The sequence below is a fragment of the Eschrichtius robustus genome, chromosome 5 (genome assembly GCF_028021215.1).
Source record: "Eschrichtius robustus isolate mEscRob2 chromosome 5, mEscRob2.pri, whole genome shotgun sequence".
Classification (NCBI taxonomy): domain Eukaryota; kingdom Metazoa; phylum Chordata; class Mammalia; order Artiodactyla; family Eschrichtiidae; genus Eschrichtius; species Eschrichtius robustus.
The window spans coordinates 12,484,396-12,511,930 of record NC_090828.1 but is presented as its reverse complement, the minus strand read 5'-3'; the positions used below and the strand labels follow the sequence as shown (position 1 = coordinate 12,511,930).

The following is a 27,535-nucleotide window of genomic DNA, read 5'->3' as shown; positions in this document are numbered from 1 at the left end:
GGGATACTGAAATCAACAATGAAACCTCCTTCCAAATTTTGCTCCATGCAACCTTAGCTTCATGGAGTTCACGATATTCTTTATTCTCTTTAAGCAATGTCCAAGAAATTTATTCCCATTGACCATGAGCAAGCATGTGAAGGTGTATTGGAATAACCTAAAATGGTTTTCACACAGAATCAGGAGCTCCTTGGTCATTTCCAGTCAGACCCACAAAACTGAAAGATTCCTGAGATTGGTCATAGCTTGCATTATGGGGCTCATTTATTGTAACCTTCTCCAAACAAATAAATGGCTACAATTCTGTGTATATTACAGAACTTTTCCATCTGTCACATCTAGGACAGGCATATTATCAGATAATGTTAATTTTTGTTAATGCATTAATTATTAACAACATTCAATCATTTTAATAAAGGTCCTTTTGAATTATTGAATACATATCATCCCCCAATACCTTTTAAGGATGCTGGATGACGTTAACCAGAGGGCATTTTGCTGAGCACTGTAATAATTCAGGAGAGGCGAATTCTACATATAATAGAGGGGTGAGAGACTTGGAGACCTGGAGAAGCATTTGAGAGGAGGAGATTGTATTTAGGGGAAGGTGGGTACTTTATGGAAGGAAAGATGAAAAAGGACTAGAGGAACTTGGGAGAAGAATACAAGTAAAGGCCAATCCATGAACTTTTCTAAGTTCTAAATGGTTTATTCTATAACCCACTCCTCTTTTTCTGGCACATCTTAGTAGATTCTACACTGATGAATGTTTGATTTTCTCTTATTAGGATGGGGGATGACATGGACAGATAGTTTCAGGAGGACAATGAAGGGACAACTGACATCTGGGTCACCTATGATGTATTTCAGTAGTTTCAGCCACATCCCATGTATGGTATTAAGCCTATTTTCAAAAAAAAAAAATACTCAAAACCCATTAATTGATGGATACTTTTTTCTTACCCATTGTCTTTGCATTGGCCAACAAGCATCCCTTACATATTCATTCAACAAATATACATTGGACACCAACTCTTTAAGAAACACTTAGCCAGATCTTTGAAAGATTTAGTGTTGAATCAGATGTTCTCCTTGCCTTTAAAAGGAACTCAGTTCAATAAGGACAATAAGACCTGGGCACTGTTAGCCATAATTCAGGGTAGAAAGCAAGAAACCCTACAAAAATGTAAGATTAAAAGATTTGCTCCAAGGGAAAGGAATTAAGAAAGAATATGTAGAGGGGTTACCACTTCAATTGAATCTGAGAAGAAATTTAAAATTAACCAAAATAGATTACTCAGATGTTTCCAAAAAAACAAAATGTGATCCACAATTCAGAATTTTGTTGTGCTGATAGTTACCATGGTAAAGGATTTCACCTCTTTGTGAGGTTCACAGTACAAAGAATAAGATTTGGGTGATGTAACAGATCCATTATGCAATCCACACTCCCTCCTATAGGAACCAAATGTGACATGAAGAATAACAAGAAGAAAACCCATGTACTTGTGAGATGTTAATTGTAATACATAGTCCAGAATTATTTGACAATTTGTCTTTCCTAAGGAACAGACGGATAACCAAATTGTTGCTGAACCATTCATTAGTTTTAATCACTACCTTTAGAAAGAGAAACACTGCATGTTAGATCATCCATGCTATACCTTATAAAGCCAGAGTCCCTGTGACCCAGTTAACTCATTCTCATTAAAGATATTCTCTATAAGGTCATCTGAAATATGGTGTCTCTTCCTTCCAAAACCATGACTTGCTCTTCAAGAGTAGGGGTCAAAATGGGCAATGAGGACTCATAGAAGTTGAAGGTCAATAACTTGGCCCCAAAGATATAAAGGCTGATAATTCTCCCAAGAAATTTTAAAAACATGTTTTACTCTATCAACTGAATTATGAAACAAAAGAAAGAATTATATTCCACAGGAAGCCACAAACTCCAACAGAAAATATAACTGTAATGAGGGGAAAGCAGATTTTTAACAAGACTATTACACCAGTCCCATATCCAATAGTGAGAACACTTAGATTTCTTTATTGTTGCTTAATCTGGTGCTGCTTTATGGAAGTATTCCCATCTCTAACAAGCCCTGAGCACCATCCACCAACAGATCCAACTACAAGTTAAATCTAATAACTGAATATTAATGAAGTTCTTGTAGGAGGAGCTATTGAGTTTTCACACGTTTTCTTATTCAAAGCTGTGTCAACATCAGCAGAACGCTACCATCTGTCTTGGTACCAAATAGGACTGATCATTAGATAAAGAAATGATTGAAGAATTCATCAGGTTAATTCCTTCTGGGCTTCCCACATGGCAAGAGTCAAGCCAAGCCAATGTTAGTTTGCTACTATCTCTAACTTTCTGTTGTTCTCATTACCACTGCATTCCTGATAATTACATATTTCCTTATTTTGTTAGATCTAATTTTGTGCTCATCAGTCATGCATCCTGAACTACAATTAAAGACACTTAAGGTCATTCAGACGTGCCTCACATTGTATGAACTGTAGATAAATTTGAACTGATAATTGAGGCTGCCCCCTCACCAAACACACACACACACACACACACACAAACACACACACACACACACTATAATTATTCACTACATTAAATAAAATAAACAAATTAGGTCAATAAAATTTAAGTCCCTTATTCCTCTGAATGGGACTTAGGAGTAAATAATATAATAAAGGATAAGCTTGGACCATGGGAGTATCCTCCCTTGAGACCTCATATGAGCTCACCACTTTCACTGAATTACATTTAGATATCATGCCCTGGGCCTCTTCTGATGACACTCCTTGTTTTTACCACTCTGATGTTTTGAGAATATTTTTCATAATATTACATCAAGATATTGCTCTGAGGAACCACTGGCAATTTTTTTCTCATTCCAAGTTCCAACAATAATTGTGTTTTTCATAAGTTATTAGCTTTGTGGCATTAATCATGTTTCCATTTTTGTATTTATTGCTATAAAACCCAGTCTAGACAAGTTCATGACCATATCTTCTAGGAACAACCTCAGGATCAGAGCTATGGTGAGGCCAGTAAGAGGCCTAGAGCACAAGAAGCAAGGAGCCACTCAGGATGCCTCACACTAGCCCCGGCCTTAAAGTCTTGCAGCAAGCAGCATGGTTATAAGGTTATAATAAGGTCAACCCTTAGTTTACCTTATTTTTTCTTAGTTCATAATTTCTTCACTTACATGTATTTTTATCTAGTATGAGTTTTAATGTATCTATCTTTAACCTAAAGAGTATAAGTAGATAAATAGTCTAAAGCTATAGAAAACCTAGTGCTAATCAAAATTGCCCAATAAAATTTATCTGCTATACTATCAGGAATTTCAGAGAGGTCATAGGTCTGACACTGGTATTTTTACAATGTTTGCAGATTTGTGCACATTTGGAAGTGTTTTGCTAACAGAGGAGAGACTTCACAAAGCAACATTTAAACAAGCAGATTCTGGAGGCAGTCTACTGGGATTAACTTCCAGCTCTGCCTTTTAATAGCTGTGAGACCAGAAGCAAGTGGCTTAATCTCTCTGTGCCTCAGTTTCCTCATCTGTAAAATGAGAATCAAAGTAGTAACTACTTCGTAAGGTTTTTATGAAGATTAAATGGATAAAAGGGAAGTATTGAGCATAGTTCCTCATAGTTAGTAAATAATAGGAAAGCATCTGTATCTTTGGTATACTAAAGCTGAATTCTTCCTTGTGTTGTATCTCCCATATTTAAAACAACTTGCCTCCTATGGGAGTATTGAGTATCCCTATGGATAATTAAAATATGGAAGTAAGATGAATGCAGCAAAAAAAAAAAAAAGCACATGGACTTCCATATTCAGCCCCAGCATAATAAAGACCTTGGAAGTTGTCACTACCATCCTTAGAATAAAAGAATGAACAAGTTAAAAGTGACACTTTTTTCAGACCCATCAGAAAACTGAAGTTACATAACAAATCATCACTCCAAAAATCTGGAGAGAAAGGTGAATTTAGAGTCAGAGTTGCTTCCCTAGAGCAGATAGATATGACCACTGGAGCCATAAACTAGGAAGAAAATTAGAGGATAGTTTTGATAAGTTGCTGGAGGCTGAATGTGAACTAGAATGAGAATGAGAAACTCCTGGGGGATGCAGACTTAAGGGGATCCCCACACTTTGGTGAGTTGTACTTCCAGGAACCATACGAGGTACTCACTGTGAAGATCCCAGAAAGAGTGCCTCCTGACCTTGGCAAGGGAAGGGAAAGAGTAATCATTGTGAAATTCACCCAGAGCGTACTCCACAAAAACGACCTACTCCTCAGAGGAAAACAATTACCAGAACCTTATCCCAGCTGGCATTCCTCTCACTCTAATCCTCTATAGCTTTCCTGTCTCACTTAACAGGGGGCAACCACTGGAACAACAATTGGGAAGGTCACAGCCCAGAGAAACAAGTCCACTAAAAGACTGAGATTTATCATAGATTAGAGAAAGTTAAACCCACCCTCACACTAACCACCAAATTATAATGGGGCTCTAGGATAATAACAGTGCAAGGTGCATACTCTCTCTGAGGAATAATGCAGAGGGAAGCTCAAAATACAAAAACCAAAGCAAGTAATGTAGAGAGAATTAAAACATCTGGCACCAAAGCTACAACAAACAAAAAACACAGCCCAATTCTTAACCATATCAACATAAGTCCTCACAATGAAGGCCTATTTACCTCAGGTTCTAATACCCAAAGCAACATATCCAGCTCTCAACAAAAAAGTATAAAGCATTCCAAACAAAAAGGAAAGAAAGAAGGAAGGAAGGAAGGAAGGGAGGGAGGAAGGGAGGAAAGGAGAGATGGAGGAAATAACAGTCTAAAGAGACATAGCAAGCGTCAGAAACAGACTCAGATATTACACAGATGCTGCAATTATCAGATAGATCTTTAAAATAATTATGATTAATATGCCAAGGGCTCATTGGAAAAAGTAGAAAAGATTCAAGAACAGATGAGTATTGTAAACAGAGAAATGAAAACAAAAAAATCAAAGGGAAATGCTTTCTTGGGCTCATCAGTACACTGGCTATCAGGAGACAGATATGCTAACATCATATTCAACAGTGAAAAGATGAAAGCTTTTCCTCTAAGATCAAGAACAAGATGAGGACGCCCACTCTCACCACTTTTATTCAGCATAGTACTGGAAGTCCTAGACAAAGCAATTAGGCAATAAAAAAGGCGTACAAATTGTAAAGAAAGAAAATTTTCTTTATTTGCAGATAACATGATACTATACATAGAAAACCCTAAAGACTCCACACAAAACCTGTTAGAACTAATAAACAAATTCATTAAAGCTGGTCTTGGCAATGATTTTTTGGATTTGACACTAAAATCAAAGGCAATGAAAAGCAAGAAATAAACAAGTGGGACTACATCAAACAAAATCTTCTGCACATCAAAGGAAACTATGAACAAAATGAAAAGACAACCTATGGAACAGGAGAAAATACTTGCCAACCACATATCCAATAAGTGGTTAATATCCACAATATACAAGGTGACAAATACTTCACTTATGTGTGGAATCTTAACCAAAAAATTCAAACTGATAGAAACAGAGAGTAGAAAATTAATTGCCAGGGGCTGAAATGTGAGGGAAACAGGGAGAGGTTGATAAAAGGGTACAAACTTTCAGCTTTAAGATGAATAAGGTCTGAGGATTTACTGCACAGCATGGTGATAGCAGTATTATTGTATAACTGAAATTTGCTAAGACAGTAGAACTTAAATGTTCTCTCACACACACAAAAAGGAAATACGTGAGATGATGTATGTGTTAATTAACTTGATGGGGGGAATTCTTTCACAATGAATACGTATATCATGTATATCAAGTCATTGTACTGTACATTTTAAATATCTTACAATGTTATTTGTCAATTATACTTTAATAAAGCTAAAAAAAAACTAAACAAAAACTCCTTGGCAGAGTGCAAACTATCCCACCTTCAGCTCTCCCTACCTCTCAATCCCTCATAATACATATCACTACCTGGTGAATACAATTATTATATAAATATAAAAGTGTTCCTTTCCTCTCCTCTGAGCCTGAAAAATCTAAGAAGGGACCACACGATATCCACTGGAATTTACCAGAATCTTTTGGTATTAGACAACCTTGGACCTGAAAGGATGAACAGAGAAAAATAAGCAAACACATAAAAAGAGACACTAATTCAAAAGAAATGAGCCAATCGAAGAAATCAACCAAATATTCCTCAACTTCAGCAGATTCAGTGCAATAAAAGGGGAAAGACTTGGTGAAAAGTTAAAGAGAATATTATATTTTTGTATCTGTACTAGTCAAGCACTAAGTCAAGCCATCTGAGATCTGGAAGAAATGCCTATTTGCAAATTTAAAGTTGCAATGCTGGCAGTAAAACCTTCATTAGAATCACCTGAAACCTTAGTCTATTACAGCAGAAGATGTGCTTCACAGATTATTCAATAACTGAGAGTTAAGAATAAAGATATGAAAATGATGAGAGAAAAGATAAGAGACATGGAAAAGGTACCAAAGAACAATGACACACGTGTAACAACAGTTTCAGGAGAAAACAGAAGAGAAGGATGAGAGGCAATACTCAAAATAACATTTAAAAAAAAAAAAAACTTTTCTTGAACAGGTTTGAGGTTTTGGGTCAAAGGGGCCCTTGATTGCCAGATAAAACAAGTGAAAAAAAGCCATGTATTTTATGACATGTTTTTATTTCAAAAATAAAGGAAACAAAATTCTGCATGAACAGTGGCAGAATAATAAAGAGGTTGCCTACAAAAAAATTATATAGTAGTTGTATATTAAAATTCTTTTCATAACATAAAATGACAGAAGGCAACGAAGCAATGTCCACAGAGTTTTGATGAAGAATACTGTGAAACAAGAAAGTTATAGTGAGGTGAGAGAAGAGAAACAGAAAGATATCAAACATGAGAAGTCTCAGAAGGTATTTCAACCAAATATATTTTCTGAAAAAAAATGAGTCTAATAACCTTGAAAAAGAAAATAAAACACAAATACAAAGCCTTGGGGACCTGGGTTCCATTTCTTTGTCTCTATTGTGTAAAAGCAGTCTTACCTCCTCATTCTGCCCAGGGTCAGTTACCCCTGGAATGAAGGCACCTCCTTACCTGCTGGTACCTGGGCACACAGAGTCCAAGGTGCCCTGGAGGCAGGCATAGCTTATATTTAAATGGAAACTTAGTTGTGTCTCCTAGCAAAAGTGAATGCCCTTTGGAGATCAGAACATCTAAGCCTGAAGAACCCAGTGTTGTGGGGATGAGAGTTAAAAATTATCCCATATAATGTCAATACATAATAAATATTCTTAATTTCAATAATTATAGCTATTAATTATCATTCTGTCATGTTATATAACATAATTTGACATTTCTCTTGTTCTCAATTATTTGCTATATAAACGATTCTGTAGTTGGGTCATTGGGAACAATGGCAAACAAGATCCTTTGGTTTTTGGACTCATGTATTCTTCTTTCTTTTTTTTGAATTTTATTTTATTTATTTTTTTATACAGCAGGTTCTTATTAGTTATCCATTTTATACATATTAGTGTATATATATCATGTATTCTTCTTGATAAGGACACAGCATTATAGAGAAGTCTCTTATCTAGTGCATATACTGTGTCCTGAAAGATAGCACCTCATTTTGCAAAGGACTACTATCAGACTAGCATTTCAGCTCTGCCTTCAGGAAGTAGGTTGTTCTAATGTGCTATCAGACTGCCTCTTTCAGAATGGTATGCGATTTAACCAATGGATTCATGGTCACAGGCCCACTCCTACACCCTCTTGGCTGAAATGTGGGTGCCTTGGTTGGATTCTGTGCTATGTGGTATCCCATGTCTGTGGACTAGGTATTCATAAGCCTTCACAAGTGGTTCTGGCTGAGTCTGTGGGTGAGAAAGGCAAACCCATACCAGAATAGGTCTCTGTCCCTGGAAGGATTAACCACTGGTTCTTCAGAATGGAAGACACTGAATATAGTCAATTTGCCACCAAGTTGCTAATTAGATTTTTGGAGCAAAGTGTCATATTGGGTATCAACATTAGCTCTTATTGCTAATAGGGTGAACATTCAACATACAGAGGCAGCTGTAGCTAGATCAACTATGGGAAGGAGGAGTCCACGTGTAGCCTTCGTCTCAGCCACTCAGTTCATACACCCTCATTGCCAGTTCTGGGCTTCGCCAATGATGGAGGTCAGCTAACACAAACTGGCTAAATCATCTGTCTCCTCAGTTTTCCAGTGCCTTTTCAGAGGTAAGTGCTTTGCAGTGGGCATACAAAGTCTTCACACACCATGCCCCCCACCAAATGTCCATCCACTTCCTTGTCTCCAACTTCCCAATCCTTTTCCTTACAGACTCTGACCAACTTTAGCTACTCCTCCTCTTTAGTTACTTTTTCTTCAACACGTAAGCACTGCCCACCGCTCTATCTTTGGAAAAAATTATTCTTTACTGACTCTCCAGGTTACCCTGGATTGTAGCCATAATACAGCTTCTTTTTATTTTTAGCTCACACCAACCCACCAAGCTCACCCATCTGTAAATCCAATTTGGGCTTTTCTCCTCCTTCGGCCATATAGGAACTTCCCCCTATAGTATAGTCATAGGGACAAGCTTGAGAAGAGGTGCTGGTGCAATTTTGGTGGGAGATATGGGGATCTGAGCTATCTGCTCATGCTGCTTACTATTTGGTCCGTCTACACTTCCATTCTTGATGTATGATCTCCATCTTACAATGGATTGCTGCTGTGGCCACCTGATTGTATGTCTTGGTGGTCCAAGAGGACCTAGCTTATAATGGGTAGTTCTAGATGCATGATTGCTAGGCGCACCATAGTGAAATGTTCTGCCTCTACCAGAGCCCAATAAAATGTCGGGCTGTTTTTTCAAAAGCCATATAATTCTCACTCAAATGGCATGACCTTGTTATAGAACATCAGGAGCTTTCACTGTAATCCTCCCAGTTTTTAGGCTTGCCATTTTTTCCATGCTTTATCTTTTTCTATCACTGACATTTTGAACATAGAGGTGGCTGGACTCTATGTCCCAAATAGCAGAACTGCTCACACCACAGCCTGATGTACTAAACAGAGTCCTTTCCTATTCTAAGCTCCATTCAAAGTTAGCAGCCTTCCATGTCACCCAGCACATGAAACAGAGCTGTATTCCTGGGACCTGGGTGTAGAATGCGATGCCTCCAGAACCTGAAGCAGTTTACAAGGAGCTGTGCCCCTTGCCTTCCTAGTAGTAGGGAGCACAAGCTCTAGCCAACTGACTTATACTTTGGAGGTTACGTACTGGAAATCTCCTGACAACTGGATTCCTAAATGTTTACCACAGAGATGGGTCCCTGATTCATCACTGAATTTACTTCTCATCCTCTAGAGTGCGTGTATTTCACCAAGGTCTCCAGCATATTAAGCACCTCTTGCCCAGCCTGCCACATCAACATGGCACCATTGATATATGGTAGCAATGTGATGTTCTTTAGGATATGCAGATGGATTTGCATCTTTGGATTGTATCCTGAAAGAGGAAGAGAGTTAACGTAGCCATCAGGGAAACCTATAATTATTGTTGTGTAGTCCTCATGAACGTGCACGCTTTCTGTCCTTCTCTTCTGGTTGGAATAGAAAAGAATGCACTCACCAAATCCATGGCCACTTGCAATGTACCTGAGACCTTATAAATTAACTCTGACAATCATACCATATCCTGTATAGCAGCTGTGATCAGAGCTACTTGATTGTTTGCGGTAGTCTATAGTCATTCTTCAGGATTCATCCAGTTTCTGCAGGGACTAATGAATTACATGAAGATATGATGAAGAACACCACATTTCAGGTCTTTAATGGTGACATTAATCTCCACCATTCCCCTGGGCTGTAATATTGTTTTGACTTATCCTCTTGGTGGAGGGTGGGAAAGAGCAGGAATGTCCAGCTCTAATCTTCCTCCTGTGCTCAGTCATTGGCTGAGAACAGACCAGGGAGAGCACGGCCACGTGTGAATGGTAAGGTAGTTCCCCAGTGACGGCAGCTGAGTCTGTCTGCCAGTGACTCTTTGCAGCAGGTTCTCTCAAAGGGAGAATTGAACTACAGCTCTATCACCATCTCAGCTAGATCAATCTACATGTATACATCAATCTCTCTATCTCTATCTCTATCTAAATATGTAACATTTCACCATACACAAGTAGGGTTTACCCCAAGAATTCAATATATTTATTTACACTAGAAGACATTTTAGTAGAATTCATCAGACTACCAGGTTGAAGATGGAGGAACATATAAGCAAATCAAAAGATGGCAATAGTTTCACTATTCTTTGGTGCTTTTCTGTCTATTCAAAAATTTCAACAAGCAAATCTTCTGCAACTGCATAGCAGTCATTTTGAAAGAGAATTAAGAGACTTCTCTGCTGATGCTCAGCATCTAGAAATAATGCTTTCAGAACCTACTAATCTGGACTATCTTAAGAGTTTTGGCCAATCAGATCAATCAAGTCCCCCAGTTCTGTACAATTCCATCATGTGCACCATAACACACCTGCCACTGGGCTACTTACATTTGCATCACCTCTGTAGTATCCCATCAGTTAAGGATAATGTGGAACATTTCCAAGGACCCCAGTATGATTTCTTTCCCTCTGGGCAAGAATGGAAAGAGGCATCATAGTATCAAGGAAGAGTCACATACTTTGAATAGCCAGGAACTCTAGACTCTGGAACAATATTGCCTTCACATGGACACTGAAAATATATTATAGATTTAATTTAGTGTTCTGGAGTGCAGCAAACAATTTCCCTTCAGATAAGCTCTCTCCAAACACAGCAACTGAGGCAACTTTCATATATACAAACCAAATGGACCTGGAAAGTTCAACAAGCTGGGTACAAGCTGAACCACAAGAGCAAACTAAGCACATTATAAAATAACAATAAGGATAATAAAGCTAATAATTACAATCTCTCTGGTGAGATAAAAGGTCACTGTGACCACCAGATTGCAATGCCAAATATCCTGCCTGGCATGACGCTTTCTTCGTCCTTGTGCTTTTGTAAGCCCAGGGTCAGGCTGCAGGCAGGCGCCAGCCCCAGCTTTCACTTGCTTACCCTCCAGTGATTGCCAGTAGCTCAGGTTGCAAATTTGTTTATATTTAGAAGAACAGGTGTGTGGCTCAGTTCTAAATCAAGTCAGTGCCCTGCTGGTGTCATCTTGGTGCACTTCATATAGCTGAAATAACTTAATATGGAAAAGGGCAACACACCTACCTTGACTTAGTAAGGGCTGCACCGAGCACACAGGAATTTTATGTCATGACTTCTGTTCTCTTCAGATTCTCTTCACTGTCGCCACTTTGCACAAATCTGCAAATTTTTTTGTGTGTGTTGGTTGGTGTTTTCCTGTGAGAAAAGAAATCAGAAGCCCTGGATTCAAATGAAGTCTCATTAGAAGATTGAGTTATCTCTTACCTGTGTGACCTGGGGATGATTTATAACCTCTGGTCTTCTGTGGGCCCCCTCTTTAATACAACAAGATTTCTGTAAAACTCAAATGCCACCATGAAGGTGAATGTTCTTCATAAATGGTAAAGTACTCCACAAATGTAAAATACCATGATGCATGTAAAAGATCTGTATGATGTTAAATATGCTCTATAAATGCAAGTTTGTAGAATGGATGGAAGTGTGCAGTGAGCAATGTTATAAATGTCAGATCCATGACGGAATCCAAGACCAGGTGTTCTTGAAAACAGCAGCTTGGCAGTCATCTCCTTTAATCTTTATTTCTATTAAGAATTCTGATGAAAACATAACGTATTAAGAAATGGAGTTATAATGTAAAGTTATCCTGCTAGTGAATTTAGCTCTGATACTTGTTTAGGTTTCCATCTTAATTCTGTTCAGTGTACAATGGGACACTGAGAGACCATGCATCATTTTGTGGCATCCCTAAATGAAGTAGGTACCAAGTAGAAGGCTTTTCAGTGGAAAAGGAAAAGGGAATTTTGTTTCCATTTCACTTCTCTTTATACTGTAATAGGGTGGATTGGGTGTTATTAAAAGCTATATTGATAAAATAAAATATTTTATAGAAAATAATAATTTGTACTTTCCTTAAGTAGCTTCATCATAAGTATTTTTTAATAAAAAGTTTCCTGTCTACCAATTGCATCTTTTTCCCCATGGTACACCGGACATCCACTAAATAAGTAAACAAATACAGATACATGCTTTACCAAACACGAGTGACAGTACAAGCACCTAGAATGGACTTGAACTTTCTCCTGAATCATTTTTAAGGTCTACTTAGTTGCTCTGAGATACAAGCAAGAAGAGAGAAAAGTGTCCAAATATGTCAACCTAAAAGATACAAGAATACCACCATCATAATATTCCAGAAGAAAAGCCATGGGAGGTTCTCTTGTTCTCCTCTTCCTAGGACAAGAATTGTTTCTGCCACGTGCCTGGCCATGGTTGCCATCCAGCCTCGACTTGGTCAGCCTTGCTCAGTGGTTGGAGCTGCTTTGGGGATGTGGCCCCAGACTATTGTGCACAGCCCAGCTTCCTGATTGTGTGTTTCAACTGCAGGTGCTAATCTATTACACCCTGGACAAGCCCTAATTTAGATCTCTCTCTCTCTCTATTTCTCTCTCTCTCTCTCATATTCTTTCTCTTGTTCTCTCTCTCTCTTTACAGTTTCAAAGCTAGGAATCCACTGATGTCTTACCATGGTGGAATAGAAGACAGCTTTGTTTGTTGTTGCTCCACAAATAACAATATCCAACCAAGGCAATGACATGTATAAAATAATTTAAAATAGTTTTAAGGACTTTATTTTTCAAGGTGTAAAACACTTCCCTTGCTAATTTTTTAAGTAGAAATATGAAAATGTTAGATTATTTGAAAAGAGTAAGTAATTAAAAATGCATTTTAAACAGAACATAGCTAGTGGAGAAAGGACACTAATGAGGTTGATGGGAATGGGAAGAAGGTGGTGGGGAAAAATCGGGGTGGGAAGATTGAACTAAATGGAGAAGGCAGAATAATAGAGAGAGAGAGAGGTAAAAGGAAACAGAAAAAGACAGAATCACACTCAGAGAAGGAGGAAGAGAGAGAGTGGGAGAGAAGGATGGGAGAAAGGTAGAAGGATGGAAGGGAGGGAGGAAGGAAATGGGGGGAGGGATGGAGGGAGGGAGGAAAGAAACAAGGAAGGAAGGAAGAGGTTTGAGGTGAGTGTACTGATCAGAGATAAATTACTCACTAGTGTCCAGGCTGCCTGTGCCCTGTGACCATACCAGCCATAATCATAATTGTTAATAATAACATTTACTGAATGTTTACTATCTCTTAGGCACTATTCTAAGTACTTTCTATGTGGTCCTCACCAGAACCCTATGAGTTCATTTCTGTTATTATAGTCAGAGTCATCTCTCTCAGACAGGAGAAATCTGCACTCTACAGCTCAGAGGCCATGATGGCAGGGCCAGGATTCTGGCTCAGGTAGGCTCCACACCATGGGCCACCTGCCTCTCAGCTCCTGAGACTTCTTCTTCTTTTATTCTCCATGTTGACTATTAGCCAGTTTCCCTCTTTGTTGAGATTTCTGTGAGCCTTACAGAAGTTAAAAGCAATATGTTCTGCATCTAGAAACACTGTATTTAGTACTATTAGTAAATTGCAAAGTCTGTTTTAAAATTAAAGTGTATTTTCTTTGATGATGCAAACCTTTAGAGGCTTACAGATGCTTGGCAATTTTCTAGCAGTTTCAAGTTCCTTTGATAGTTCCAGAATTTATAATTGCCTTATTGTTTTGCTTAGAGCGATCAGAGTTGCTTTATTCCTGTTAACCAAGGGTTTTAATGAAAACTAGCATTTATGTCTGCTTCCAATCAAATCCTTGTTTTGTAACCTGGTTAATACTAGGTAAGAAATAATAAAAGAAGCAAACTATGTAAAAGCTACGAATAAATTTTGCATGTAGGTAATAAGTACAACACTGGGCGTGTCAATAAATAATTAATGAGTAAATGAAATTGATTAATTATTGCTTAATAACAGCTTTTAAATGGCTTTTAGCATACCTCTAGAAGCCCTTCTAAAAATATTCACCAGTGAAAGAATGGTTTCTAAGTGATATCATTAAAATTAAAGAAGTATCCTTTATTTTCTATGAGTTTGCTGAAATTAAGCTCAGCATCCACTCTGGAAAATGTAATTATTTTAAGTACTTTAGACAGAGGAACATTAATACAAGAAATGAATTGTTTAAAGAGGTGTTGAACAAATATGAGATGGAGAGGCAAAAAGGAAACAGGGCTGATACCCAGAGAGCAGAAACACACCACTGCCCCTGGGCTGGATTTCACAGCCCCCACAGACTGCTGAAATGTTGGAGTTCCTGTCAGTTTCCAGAGAGCTAGTGTAGAACATAAGTGTGTTACTACAAGCCCTTTAGAGCTAACCTGAATAGATAGTCCCTAAATAAGGGCATTACAACAGCAGGTATTTACCTGAAATCTCTTGGTTTGACCTCATAAGCACCTGCACAAACCAACTGTTCTACCAGAAAAATAAAAGAAACAGAGGAATTTGGTTAGAGGCATTCTATCATTATCTAAGTATTTTAAAATAAAAGTAGGAAGCATTGTCCATTGTCTGTAGGAGATTTTAAACATCTCTTTGTTCTATTTTCTCCTCTGTTTGCTTTTTAACCATCTTTATCTTTTTTTTTTTTTTTGCCTTAACTAACAACCCCTTTTCAAATTTAGCTCTTTGCTATTTTTTCTTTGGATTATAAAGGTAATAATGCTTGTCTGCCCATTAAATGGATTGTGAAGGTACTTACTGAGTAAGGGGTGGTAAGTTGTGAGGAAAGAGTTTATTAAAGAACAATTCCAACTGTAAAGTGCCACCACGACTCTAAGAATGTCATACTAAGTCACTTACAGAGGAAGGAGGTGATGTTCACAAGTCTTATTATAGCTCTTACACATAGCAGTTATTTCAAGGAGATTGCTTTATTCTGATCCCCACCGTCAATTTTGAGGTTAATGCCATTTAATTTTACGTATGCATTCAGAAAGAAATGAGATGGCTTGATGGCGACATCGATTTCAGGATTTCTTTCGTTAGATTGAAAAAGCAGGTATTTCGACTTGCATTACTTGTTTGAAGCCAAAAAAAATTTTTTTTTAAATAAAAAAATAAAAAGATCATGATCAACCCAAGCTTCATGTTAGGTAAAACAGTGACATTTTTAAAATTAACGAATGTTATCTGGATCTCAGCTGCATTACATTAATTTTGATCAAAATGCCGAATGCCATATACAGCCAAGCTAATTCCACTGAGGGCCAAGAGGCTAGTCAAGTGAATCTTGTCCACCAGCGTGGTGGGGAATCTGTTGGGCTCGTGGATTTAAAATCCTCAAAGCAGCTTATCTCCTGAGAGGTTTCCTGAGTACTGTGAGCCGCCTGATGGACAGATTCATGCTGAGATTCCGCCTCCATGAATCGGGAAAAGGACTTTCCCTCTCCCTTCTTTGGCGGTTCTCAATCTGTGTGTTCAAATGCATTCAAGTACATGTGATGGGAAGGGTTCCATTAGCTCATGGAAGGCATTTAAGAAGAATCGTCCTTGCAAGATTAAGTTCAGGAATCACTTTCCGTTTGGGATAAATATTGGCTATCAATCAGGAAGTAGGCAACATTAATAAGGTTATATTTAAAACAGACCAAAAATCCCCTCAGTAACATAAAGTGGGGGTTATTTTCAGTCAATTCTCAAAAATTCCTTCCAAGCAGCATAGCATCATGGTTATAAACATGAAATCTATAGACGAGTAGCTTGAGTTTATACCCTGACTCTATCATTTAGTAAATGCAAGATTTGGGGCAAATTACTTCACCAGTCTGGGGCCATTTCCTTACCTCATGAAATGAAAATAACAATAGTGCCAATTTCATAGGGTTATTGCAAGGATTAAATGGATTAAAATTTGTAGAGCTTAAAATGGTGCTTAACACATATTAACCACTACATATGTGTTTGCTAAAGAAAGAAATTATTTTCTTGAACCAGGAACGTCAGTCCCAGCTCTGTACACACAATGCACGTAAGCCCCAGTGCTGAAGCAATAAATCCTTCTGAGAAGGAAAATCATAGTCTCCCAGAGCCTTATTTTCAGAATGGTTCGTGTTGCTTCCAGACATTGGCTATTTAATCCTTCCAGAACAACCAAGGGAGAATTTATGCAAATAAATTTCTCCTTTTACAGAAGAGAATGCTGTTGTCCAGGAAGATCAAGTGTCTTCCTTGAGATGACCCAAGGAACTCAACGCCTGCCCCATCTTTGTTGCTCTTTTAGATTGACTTGCTATAAAACATAGGCAATACTAAATAGGTAGGCAATCAAAAACTTAAAAGTGTGACGTGCAACCCAATTTAAGAAATGAGTACATATAGAGAAATGAATCCACTGTATGAAGTTCATGAAACATTTTAGAAACTGGACCTTTTCTGATGGCTTCAGGAAACGAACAAAGTACATACTGCTGAATGGACTTAAGGTTCCATTTAAATTTCCTGAATGAGGAGGAAACTAAAATATGCAGCTGGATTTTAAAAAAAATAACCAGTTATGCATGTAAGTAATATTCAAATACATACAAATATGATTTGACTCTGCCAGGCCAGGAAGGAAAAAATATGATTAAGGTGAGTTTAGGAGAGTAGATAGCATGAGAGCCCTCACTATGGTGGGATGTCTTACCTGGTCAGGGTATATAAAGGGAAGAAATAAACGCGAGAAGTGGTTTGGGTGGAAATGATGGATATTTTCAGTGCCCTCTCCCATAGCCCCTTGATGAGGTTTGAAAAACAATAGTCTTTGTCCATAAAATTTTCTTCATGCTAAGTCTTGTCTGTGAAAGGATCCTCGGACTTTACCCAGTCCAGTGAAGTGTCTCACAGGAGGGACAGAGGGAGAGAGAGGGAGGGAGGAAAGGAGGAAAGGGGGAACAAGAGAGTGGGAGAGAGATTTTCAATTATTCCCATGTTAAGGCATGGCTTGAAAAAAATGGTAACTTCTAGTATTTATATTTTTTTCTGACACCAAAGCAATAAATGCTTATTGCACAAAATTAGGAGAGTTTTAAAAATATACAAAAGAAAATCAAACTATGTAATTCTCTTATTCCACTGTGTGTCTGAGTATCTTGGGCTACCTCATTACCCCCCCACACATACACACACACACTCACCCCTATGACTATAAATTCATATGGATTTTTAGAAATCAAATTAGTATCTAAGTGTACAGCATCTTGACTTAGTTTTACACCTTATTATGTGTCTTTTTCTATACCCATAAATACTCTTCATAGATTTTGATTGTTTGGCTCTGCCATAATTGTGTAATGAGCTACATACAACTAATGGATGCTGTTTCTATTATTTTCCCAACATAAATAATACATATATTTGTGACTCTTTATGCACTTCTGTGATTATTTCCTCACAAGAATTTTCTAGAAGTGGAAATCTTGAATCACAGCGCAATAGTGTTTTAAAGCATTTAATACATAACATTGTGTTTTGTGTTTTCTCCAGTTTTTGCTAAACTTGAATATTAAACATTTTTGTCCAATATAAAAATGTCTTGAGTTTATCAAGTGAACTGCTTTTCTGTTTAATTCATAGTTTTTGCTTTTATCTGCCTTATACCATTTCCCGTGCTTTCCTTATGATTATTTTCTATTATTATTTGATTTTATTTAAGGATTAAGTGGTTCATTTTTCTTCTTTCTCTAGAAAGAGTGATAAGCCCTTTAAATGTAATTTCTCATTTAACCCTAGCAGGAACTCAGTAGAGGCCATTATTAGCTCCATTTTACAGATGAAGAAAAAGGACTCAAATGAAGTAAACAATTTACAAAGATCACAGAGCTAGTAGATGGTGAAATGGGTCTGACTTCTCTATATCCTGCAGGGATTGAAAGACAATGAGCTTCCTTACGTGTGAGCACAGCTCCACGGCCACATCCCCGGAGATGGATGTAACACCCTCAGAAGTTACAGTCCAAGAGTAAACAGTGTGCTCTGCATAGGACAATGTTTTCTCTTTAAAGCGATTAAGTGACAGCAAACTTTCATTGGAAATGTAACACAAATTTCTCATATTATTGTAGGAGAAAATTTATCAAGGAGTTTTCTGTTGCATCTCTTGTTCCTATGAATAATTCTTATAAAGGTTACAGGAATGTTTGGAAAGACTGCATTTATTTTTGTTGTTCCTTTTACCTATAATGCTCTTGCTGTACTTTTTTTCTTTTTTCTTTTTTTTTTTTTTCTGCCTGGCTAACATTTATTTCCTTTCCCCAAATCATTCTCCTCTAGAAGCTTTCTCCAAAATACCCTCTGAACCTCGTAATGTATTCTAATAGCACTCTGCATGCTCTTCCTGGGAGCTCTACCAGAATACCTTTTGCAAGAATAAGTTTATAAATTCTAAGTAAGTGAACGTTGGGGAGCTTTCTGTTTATATTTGCAGTATTTCCTCATAAGAGATTTAGCAACTTGCTAATAGAAATGTAGAGCTTTGTTTTAAACAAACAAAAAAACAGCTGCTGTCATTTGGGCTTCCAAACAACACGGTTCTATCAATTCAGACAAAGGACTTGATCATAATAAAAACCATGAACATGGCAAGGCAGTGATACACACTCACTTCCGTGAATGTATAACAAATAGCATCCCACATTCATGGGAATGGACTTGCAAGGCCACCTGTCCATCGAAACAATATATTGAAGTCCATAAAATCGATGTTCTACATTATCCTCAAATAGCTCCACTCCACTTAGTCACCAATCATTCTAACAGTCATTCGGCTGCTGTGTCAGAGGTGGGTAGTGAAAAATTACATCCATGCCAATAGCTTGGCTCCAGGATAAACAAGGAAGCCCTGAGAAGCCCTCTTTTAACTTTTTCTTTCCTAGTTCAGCCACGGCTCAGATCATGGCCTCAGCTTGTCAAATCACTTTCTCAAAGCAGAGGCCGGGATCTGTAGCAAAAGTGATGGATAATGCTAGGTCCCCAGGCAGGCAGTCCTTGCGACCCAGGCTGCTTCAGACAGGGGCTGTCTGCACACACAGCAGGCACATGTGCCTTTATGCACTTGACTCCCTTACAGCAAAGTAAAAGAGACATTCACAAAGCTCCACAGCCTGAGGGAAACAACTTGAAGAGTCTCACCAACTTGGCAAGCCAATCTCACAATGCTGCTTTGCTGACAGATAACACCTCTCTCTGCACGATTCCCACTTCTCAAAGCAACAGTGAGAAACATTTGCAACTTTCGAGAGAGTGACAGTAACTGTCAAAGCAGGCACAGGAAGAGTAGGGAGACAGTTCAAGAAGCCATAACAGAGAACACCAGGGATTGGACACAGTCAGTCTGAGTTGGGGGAGGGGATGAAAAATAGAACACCAGACACACTGTGTGGCCTCTGAAGAGGAGGCAGAAGACGGTACTCACTGTGTGCACCAGGGCAGAACTTGCATTAGCAGAGACCAGGCAGGGGACTCTGCTGTCCTCACTATTTATGAGTGAAATTCCCCCTCTCTCTCTCTCTCCAAATTACTCAGAGTTCTTTTGGTTGCAAGTGACAGAAACTACAATTCACACTTAATCAAGCCAAAGAAAAGGGAAAAGAAGGATGAGGAAGAGGAGAAGGAAGAGGAGAGAAAAGCAGGAAGGAAGGGAAAAGAAAGGAGACTCATTCAACTGTAACACCCAGAATTGGGGTCAGATTTGGGACACAAGTGACATCACTATGGCTCAGTCTTATTCTCCTCCCTCCTCGGTTCTGATGTCCTCTGTGTTGGCTTCACACTCTCCAAGCTCTTTCCTTTGTGTGAAAATTAGACTTTCAAGAGTTATACCCTACATTCTTAGCAACCTCAAGAAGATTAAAAAAAAAAAAAAAATACTTTTCATCGAATACATCCAAGAAAAACCCTGAAAACTCCTTGGTTTGAATTAACCTGGCTGGGGTCTCCTATGCACACCTGGAGCTCCACTCACACCAAATGAATGTAGAGAGCGTTTCCCCCAAAATATGGGGACACTGATACCAAAAGGGAAGGTGGGTTCTAAAAGGCCAAAATAACAAACTTTTGGTCAGGTCACTGTGGTTGGAGGATGAGCTTACATGGAGAGTTTAGAGGAAGTTTTCTGGGTTATCTGTCCAGCTTCCTTTTACTGCCTTTTGGTAATAGTACCATCTTTATTTGTGGAACTTTCTTACTTCACATGGTTTAGTGGAACTGCCAATCACAGGACCCTGATCACAGGGATGAGCCTGTGACTTGTTAGCCAATCAGATCTGGTCTCCTGGGACATGTAATCTTTAGCTCTGAGGTACAAAAAGTGGTTGGAGCTGAATCAGCCAATGGTGGAACCCTAAAGTGGTAACCATAAGAGCCTGTTTCTAAGATACCCAAAGTATCTTAGGGGCCTTGGTTCCTGTCCTTCCAGACATCTTGCTGCTCAAGTCTTCCTTCAATTTTGTATGCTACTCAGTGCATTCCCATAGCTTTGTTTTACTGCTTACATTAGTCGAGGCATTTCCATTGAGTGCAGCCCCAAAGTCTGGATACAACTGAGTTAGTTTCAGAAATCCACATTACCTTAGATGCTCAGGACTGGATTTAAGTTCTTGTCAAAATCTATATCCAGTCCTGAATGGAAATAATCCAAGAACATTGCTGTTTCTGTTGTAGAAGGAGGACTATGAAAAGCTGTGGTCCCCAAATATACAGTATACTGACTGACCTCAAACCTGGACTTGTGCTAAATATTCCTTCTGAGATATTTGTTCCCTAGTGTGCTGAAAAGGAAAATTAACCAGTCAGAGGTAAGGCAAAACCCTCAGTCATTTTTCCATTCTTACAACCATATACATATTAATTAGATGATGATTTAATTTTTTTGAGCACCTACTCTATGTCAGACATTAGGAAAGGCATGGAAGACACCACGCTGGGCAACAGTAGACACAACCCTTAACTCAAAGGGTGTGACAGAGAGAATCCAAAAATTAAAAAATCATAGACTTCATACTGGTTTCCTAATGCTGCCATAATAAAGTATCACAAACTGGGTGGCTAAAACAAAGAAATTTATTCTTTCACAATTCTGGAGGACGGAAGTCTGAAATCAAGACGTTGGCAGAGCCAAGCTCCCTCTGAAGGCTCTAGCAGAGAATCCTTCCTTGCTTTTTCCAGCTTCTGGAGTTCCTCAGCTTGTAAGACTTTTCACTCAATCTCTCTCTCCATCTGTGTGTCTCTGTGTCCTCTTTTCTTATAAGGACAGCAGATACTGTATTTAGAGCCCACCATAAATCCAGGATGATTTCTTCTCAAGATCCTTAATTAATTACATCTGCAAAGGCCCTATTTCCAAATAAGGTCACATTCTGAGGTTCTCGGTGGACATGAATTTTTGGGAGACACTATGCAACCCACCACACAACTTAATATATAATTAGAAACTAAACAAGACCAATGAAAGGAAAGAATATGATCTTATGGGTGGATAAGAAAGGAGTGTGAACTAGACTTTGGATGTAGTAGTTTTCTTTTGCTATGTAACAAACTGTCATAAACTTAGCAGTTTAAAACCATAACCCCTTAATATCTCAGACTTCTGTAGGTCAGAACTCAGGCACAGTGTGGCTGGATTCTCTACCCAGGGTCTCAGAAGCTGAAATCAAGGTGTTGTCCAGACTGAGTTCTAGTCTGGAGGCTCCGGGGAACAATGCACTAATAAGTTCTATTCGGGTGGTTGGAAGAAATCAGTTCCTTGTGGTTGCAGGACTGAGGTCCCTGTTTCTTTGTTGGCTGACTGCTGGGGGCTGTGCTTGACCCCTGGAGACTACCCACATTCCTTGTCACAGAGTCCCCTCCCTCTTCAAAGCCAGCGATGGAAAACCTCCTTTGTATTGAATCTCTCATGATTCAAAGCTCTCTCTTCCAGAAGAACCCAGTCTCCGTTTAGGATTTACTGGACTGGGTTTGGCTCACCAAGCTTAGGCTCCCCATCTTAAGCTCATCTTATTGGGGACCTAAATTACATTTGCAAAATCCCTTCACAGTAGTACCTAGATTAATGTTTCATTGAATAATTGGGAAAAGGTGTATATATATACACCAGGGACATGTATCTCAGAGGCCATCTTTGAATTCTGCTACCACAGTGGGTCAAGGAAATCTTGCCTGGGGAAGTCTTCGTGAAGTTGCGACCTAAAAGATGACTCGGCTAGATGAGGAGGGAGAAGGAGCATTGTGGACAGAATGAGAGTGAAGAGGAAAGAGCTGCTCTCACAAAACTGAGAGAAGACCCACGTGGCAAGGGGACAGGGAATGAGGGTGAGGCTGGAGAGTGGTGTAGAGGCTGGGCCACATCATCCAGGGCCACATAAGCCACAAGAGGACTGGAGTCTTCCCCTCTGCACCAGGCAGTTACAGCCACAGGCTGAGGGAGAATCTCTCTGAACCATCTATAGAGTTTGAAAATCTGAAAAAGGCCAAACCTGTAAGGATAAAAGTCAAAGTATTTACTAACTGATTAGGGAAGGACACCAGCTTTAGTGCTGAGCCATGCTCCTTTCTGCAGACCCTGGTTGCATTGTCATTAGCCCATTGTTGCTGGTTTATAGGGAGGTCCAAGGGGTTCTAGGAAGGGAACAGTGGCAGGGTGACCATATAATTTATCACCCAAACTGGAACAGTTTCAGGAATGATAAAGGGCACTATATTAATTACACTAGATATCAAGGGTATAGCAGGACTGTCCAGGCAAAGCAGAAATTATGGTCACCAGTCTTTTGGAACTCAAGGCAGTGACTATTTACCAACCAAAAGGGAAATTTTTAAAACGTATGTTAACAAAGCCTCCTTCGTGCATACTGACTACGTATCAGCACTACACACTAGAATTTAATAGGCTGAAATTCAGTAACTAATCTAGCACTAATTGTCACTCTGAGAAATTGTTCTCACACCTCCATTTCCCCTACTTTGAAAGTAAGTTTATCCCTGTTCCTCCTTAATTCATTCCATGTGAATTCCATTTAAACGGATTTATGTATAAGCATGTCTTTCTTTTTCAATCTGTAAATTGCAAAATATTTCCTGTGGCTTTCCATTGTGATAGCACTGGAGAGAAATTTGATAAGACAAATAAAAATTCCCAAATGAACAATAGTGAGTATTGTGCCGAGAGATGCCCTGTCTCTAAGGTCTGAGGTAGCTTAATCCTAGAGCCTAAAGCTTGGACTTCGTCTTCCATTCCTGTGTACAAAGCCTGTTCTCTGCAGGAAGTCAGCCAGCTGTCGCTCTGCTCTGCTCAGGCAGAGAAGAGAAAACCTCCACTCATTCCACAGGGGAGCATTTCTCTCCCTTCTCCATTTACCACCATTTTACCTGTTCCTCAGAGCCCACCTCAAATCCCACCATCCTTGGGAATTCTTGACTTATGATGCCAGCAGGTGACTCTTTCTTTCTCAAGTTACACATTTTATGTCTTTTGTGTGCAACACGTGATGGGAATTTTATCACATAACTCCCTTTCAATAAGTGCCTATTTTTCACAAGGTCCCAATTTAGTTTAGTGTAACTTCTCACAACCAAATCCTAGAGTATAACAAATTGGGCTAATCAGTTTGAGCCCCTCACTTTGGGGGGCCCTCACAGCTCCTGGTACCAGGTGGCTAAAGTTTCACATGACAGGATTGAATGGTAAAAGCTGCCAACTGGTTGGAAAACAGATCCAAGGCTGGTATACATCCATTGAGCGAATCATAATGACCCTGAGGGCAGCAGCCCTTTCCACGTGCACCATTAGGACACATAGGCTTTTCTTCTTTTTGCCTTCAAACCTACCCTTAAAGTTCAGCTTAATTTCAATTTTTCCTAAAAAGCATGGGAAGAGCTACTCATTGTGGTCTACCCTATGCCTATAGGTCTTTAGGAATACCTCTAAGTATTGCAGCCTCTAACTCTCTAAAGCAAGTGTTGGCAAACTTTTTCTGAAAATGGACAGATAGTAAATATTTTAGGCTTGCCGGCCATATGGTTTCTATAGCAATTACTCAACTGTGCCATTACAGTGGGAAAGCACCCCAGATAGATAGTATGTAAACCAATGAACATGGCTTTCTCCAGTAAAATTTTATTGACAAAAACAGATGGTAGGCTGGATTTGGCCCATGGGCCAGAGTTTGCTGACCCCTGGTCTAAAGCCCAATCTAACATAGTATCCTACCAGTATGTAAGCATGTGAAACACAAACTGCCCAAATCATAAAATGCTTTAATTTTTTATTTTTTTAAACTCTCCTCTTTCTTTCCCTATATTCAGTCTTTAGCTTCTCAATAACAGTAACTATAAATTTTACAGTGTGTCCCGTAATTCCAGCCTCACAGGAAAAAATGTGTACTTTTCCATCCATAAGTTACACTTTCCTATTTCTACAAACCTTCATGTCTCTTATGAATGAAGAAGTAATACAAATTATTTTCATCATTGGAGCCGTTTGAAAATGCAAACATATGTAGAGAAAATTGCAAATTTTGAGCATTTGTTGTAGCACATTAGTGAGGGATGTAACCTCATTACTGCTGACCTGATTCACCATGTGTTTGTTGACTAATCACATCAGAATTTGTATGAATGAAAGCTTTGTTTGCTGTCTTTTTAATAGTAATTTTCCTATGATGTTGGGCTTATGGGAAAATCTGAGTTTCTTTTCTCTCACAGTTGTTTCTAGATTTGAGTAAGTTTTCGTTTCTAGATTGTAGTAGAAAAATAAATGTTGGATCTCTGCTAGACCTCCATATAGTCAGAGAACTTTCATGTTCTTCCTCTCCTAATAGAAGTCTAGGAAGCAATATAAATGAATTGCTGACTTTCCATCAAAGCCTTCAATAACTTTGTCTCTTCCTCCATCAGCCTGAATAACCCAAGTCCCAGCTTTGGAGAGATTCATTGACAAGGAAATGAAGAATTCATGATAGCTTTCCTGTAAATCTAACAAATTTGTCCTTGTCATATGATATCACCCTATTTACTTTCTACCACCCTTGCTGATCTATATATTTTGTCCTTTTATTCTTTTCTTGCATACAGCATCTCTTTCAACTCTGTTTCTAGACCTTTTTCCCCATATTAACCCAATTCCCATGAGATACTTTTTCCCTGCTCAAAAAAAGTCTCCCTCCACTTTAAGATTTTTTTCCTCAAAACCCTGGTTGTGTTTTAACTTTCAGAATTATGCATATGTTAAAATTCTCTATAAAGACTAACAGTCAAGGGTGGAATGGGATTTTTAAGGGAAGACCATGAGCCTCTGAGCTACATGTTACATGTTGATGTAACAGCTAAAGAACTACACAGAGAATCTGCTAGTCACTACATGACTCTCTAAACTGTCCCTCACTGTGGGAGTGCTTGGTTGCAGGGTCAAAGTTGAGACATCCAAGTCACCCCTGCCTTTGGCAATCCATGCTTAATTCTCCCTGCCAGTGAGCAGGCCAAGTGCAGAACCTAAACTCAGCACAGCAGCACCTTCAAACGTGAAGCATGAAGGTCAAAGCACTTTGAACTCCCTGTGGGAAAAAGTGTTACTGAGGTCAGATGGGTTTTTTTTGGAACCATAGCAACTTACGTTTTCTTGAAAGACATAGAAGAAGTTGTAATAGGAAAAGAATTCCATAAATAAAGGTTATTAAAATGCCAGAAAATAGTCAAATGATAGTCATACAAGACAGAGCCCGTGTTTAAATTTTAAAACAAGCCGCCTTCAATGTAATAGGAAAAATATGTGTTTGTTAAGCCCCTGGGCCCAATTCTGCTTTCAATGAAAATCCGGAATTCCTGCTTAAGTCAATAAAGTGTGTTTGGGGGGCTGTTTTCAGGGTAACGGAGAAAACAGGGATGGGCAGAGGAGCACGATAATGTTTAGGGACCAGATTAGAACCTGGAATGAGGACCAGCCTGTATTCAGCAAGTACCCACCACATCAGTATGACTGTATAACTGTTGTGGAAGGGCAGGATCCATTCTGATTGGCCAGTGCTCATGCATTGTAGTCATTACCTATTTTTTTTTGAACCTTTGAATTTTATTTTATTTGTTCTTTTATACAGCACGTTCTTATTAGTCATCCATTTTATACACGTCAGTGTATACATGTCAATCCCAATCTCCCAATTCATCACACCACCACTCCACCCCCCGCCGCTTTCCCCCCTTTGTGTCCATACGTTTGTTCTCTACATCTGTTTCTCTATTTCTGCCCTGCAAACCGGTTCATCTGTACCATTTTTCTAGGTTCCACATATATGTGTTAATATACGATATTTGTTTTTCTCTTTCTGACTTACTTCGCTCTGTATGACAGTCACTAGATCCATCCACGTCTCTACAAATGACCCAATTTCGTTCCTTTTTATGGCTGAGTAATATTCCATTGTATGTATGTACCACAACTTCTTTATCCATTCATCTGTCGATGGACACTTAGGTTGCTTCCATGACCTGGCTATTGTAAATAGTGCTGCAATGAACATTGGGGTGCATGTGTCTTTTTGAATTATGGTTTTCTCTGGGTATATGCCCAGTAGTGGGATTGATGGGTCATATGGTAATTCTATTTATAGTTTTTTAAGGAACCTCCATACTGTTCTCCATAGTGGCTGTATCAATTTACATTCCCACCAACAGTGCAAGAGGGTTCCCTATTCTCCACACCCTCTCCAGCATTTGTTGTTTGTAGATTTTCTGATGATGCCCATTCTAACTGGTGTGAGGTGATACCTCATTGTAGTTTTGATTTGCTTTTCTCTAATAATTAGTGATGTTCAGCATCTTTTCATGTGCTTCGTGGCCGTCTGTATGTCTTCTTTGGAGAAATGTCTATTTAAGTCTTCTGCCCATTTTTGGATTGGGTTGTTTGTTTTTTTAATATTGAGCTACATGAGCTGTTTATATATTTTGGAGATTAATCCTTTGTCCGTTGATTCTTTTGCAAATATTTTCTCCCATTTTGAGGGTTGTCTTTTCATCTTGTTTATGGTTTCCTTTGCTGTGTAAAAGCTTTTAAGTTTCATTAGGTCTGTTTATTTTTGTTTTTATTTCCATTACTGTAGGAGGTGGATCAAAAAAGATCTTGCTGTGACTTATGTCAAAGAGTGTTCTTCCTATGTTTTCCTCTAAGAGTTTTATAGTGTATGGTCTTACATTTAGGTCTCTAATCCATTTTGAGTTTATTTTTGTGTATGGTGTTAGGGAGTGTTCTAATTTCATTCTTTTACATGTAGCTGTCCAGTTTTCCCAGCACCACTTATTGAAGAGACTGTCTTTTCTCCATTG

The 27,535-nt window shown here is 38.7% G+C and overlaps 1 long non-coding RNA gene across 1 annotated transcript in view; it reads right to left on the bottom strand.

The window, feature by feature from the left end:
* LOC137764711 (uncharacterized) overlaps nt 1-27,535 on the bottom strand; it is a 102,376-nt gene that overhangs the window by 57,770 nt on the left and 17,071 nt on the right. Inside the window, exon 2 of the long non-coding RNA XR_011074046.1 lies at nt 11,369-11,500. This is a non-coding gene — a long non-coding RNA (uncharacterized lncRNA). The remainder of the gene's footprint in view (nt 1-11,368; nt 11,501-27,535) is intronic.